Raw genomic sequence first — 2809 nt, forward strand, 5'->3', positions numbered from 1 at the left:
TTTGCAATTGTTTTCCTTATTTTTCCAGTTAAGTTCCTTTGAAATTGTTAATGACCGGTGTGTATAATACAATCTAAAAAATATTTTGTGTAAAATGTCTTAGAAGAGAACAATCATTTAAGCCATTTACACAGTTTTTCTGCCATTTTAGTGAAAAAAGCTTAAGGAAACAGTGATAGTGCTTGTGCAAATTAGGCAATGATGAGCAAAAGGAAAGGTTTTAGTCATTTTTACTCAAACATAATAGTTTTTCCATGGTTTGTGACGACCAGCCAACTTAATTTGGCAGTGTTTTAACCCAATCTAATACAAATTAGTCACATTAACCAAAATACTTTCAAAAGTTTAAGGTGTGTCTCAAACCATCAACCTCAGGGGTGAAAGTCAATGTCTTACAGCTGTTAACTGCTCACTGGACAACAATACAACTTAATACTTAAGTTATAGTATCCAGCGGCTTGCTCAGATTTTGATCATTACATTGTTTAATCCAACTAGAAATTGTTTTAACCAACTAGATTGGTTGTTTTTCCGAACAATCTATTCTTAGAATCTATCTAAACTCTATCCAATTGACAGCAACTCTCCTACAAACTCCCACATCTTAACTGAATACTGAGGCTGTTTTATTGCCGAAGTTCTTGTGCTTTCTGAACCACTTCCTGAAGCGGTCACGCGGTATCACGGTAGCAAGGCTTCGGACGTCATCAATTTTGGCCCTTCCCCTAAACGAATCACACGACTCGAGACTCGTTTCGAAGCCTCGTCTCATCTCCAAACATTATTTTATTTATTATGCTACAGTACACAGACATTCTTTTTTTTTTGTTTTCTTTTAATTTATAGGAATTTATTTCAGACAATTTGACACAAAAGAGTCTAGTTAACATCAACCAAACCAAACACCAATTTCCAAACTAATTAAATTCACCTGAACATAAATAGAAACAAAACCCTCCACCAAATAAACCTGTCGGTGTATACAGCCAGAGAAATGACATCAATTAATCTAAATTGTCTGAGAAGGGTACAGTATAGGGTATATTATGAGCTATGGGGTATATTTGTCAATTACTTGGACCATGAAGACAACCACAGGTCAAACTGAAGCCCGCTTCCCTGAGTTGAGACCGCCCACAAGCTCCCGGTTGGCCGACCCTCCGTCTTATCTTGTGTGATTTGCTGTCATTGCTGTCCCTCCTGAGAAGCTCACTTTACAAACATCTGATGCACCAATGAATCGGGTAAAACACGCTGAAGTTAGTTATACTAAAAAATATACTTGCATCCCACCAACTTCTGAAATCTAAATTTCGTCAATGGCAACAGCAACAGGATGAGGGAGGGGAGCGTTAAGGAAATAAGCAACCAAGGAGCTCAGAGATCCACAGGGAAGATTTACAAAGCAGCTGTTATTCATTTGAAAATCTGCTCTTTATAGTGGAGAAGACAGGAAAGCCTTTGGTGAAGAAATTTATCTTTGCTCTTTGCAATGTCCAACCAGGCATGAAGGGGAAAAAACTAATGTGTGAAAGAAGGTGACCTAAAGGATAAGAAAAAAAGCTGAACTACTTTGGGCGGCATGCAAAAGCGAATCCCAGAAAAAAAAACTTTGATATTTGAACATTTTAAGAATTATGAATATTTTTCACAAGGCACCAAAATTAAAGTTCAATATCCCGTCATATTTATGAAAGAATATTTTGAGTTATTTGATATGACTCAACATAATTTTCTTTTTGTACTTTATGGGATATACACTTTATTTGGCTTTTTCCACCTTACAACTTTTACATTTTATTTGATTCGTTTGTTAAAAATGTCACTTGTCTTTGAGTCGGCTCTCCCAAAGTTTCTTGGCTAAGATACGTGATGTGTGGTTCTGATCATCCTTTTTTATCATATCAACAGAGGTGTCAAGTAACTTTTTTTTCAACTTCTGACTTCTACTCATTACATTTTTACACCAGTATCTGTACTTTCTATTCCTTAAATTTTTAAAACAAACATTACTCGTTACTCTTGGCTTCGGTTTAATGTTTATAAATAATTATTTCACGTCATGTGGGCCATCCAGTGCAGATCATTAGCTCCATCCACATCTAGTGAAAACTAGTGGAATTGGATGAGTAATAAAACGCAAACGCTCATTGATTAGCTAAAGGAAATCATCAGAAGCAGGTGTTCTTCAAACTGAAAACGTGAATTGTCTATGCCACGCTACAATGTTGGATTCAGAAAAAGATGCTGAAATGTCTGAAAGGTCGGACACAGGCGAGAGCGTATCAGGAGATGGAGACCAGCAAGACCTCCCTCATCCTTGGACCTATCTCAAAGAATTTTTCAAAATAGTGAAAAATTGAGCTTTCAATTCATATAGCGGCATCTGGCTGTTTTTTTTAAAGGTTACTTTATACTTTTATACTTTAAGTGTTTTTGGAGCACATACTTTTCCACTTTTACTTGAGTAAAGAGGTCAAGTTGATACTTCAACTTTTACCAGAGTGTTTTTAAACTGCAGTATCTATACTTCAACTTAAGTATCAAATGTGTGTACTTTAGACACCACTGCATATCAATCCACTTTTCTTACCCAAACAAGGGCAAAGGATCTGCCACTGTGAGCCCAAGTCCCAGTCCTGGTTAGAAAGCAAAGGGACTCCGCCGACAAAAAGGGGCAACATGAGGCGCACACAGATGGGAACAATCCTTCACATAAGCTGCATCATTGACATGTGAGCGTCACTGTTAGCTTCACCCTAAATTGAGCTCAGTGGGGTTCAGATGATTTAATAAAGGGGAGGAAGTG

Source organism: Cyprinodon tularosa, unplaced genomic scaffold, assembly GCF_016077235.1.
Source record: "Cyprinodon tularosa strain WSP-4 unplaced genomic scaffold, ASM1607723v1 ctg40, whole genome shotgun sequence".
NCBI lineage: Eukaryota > Metazoa > Chordata > Actinopteri > Cyprinodontiformes > Cyprinodontidae > Cyprinodon > Cyprinodon tularosa.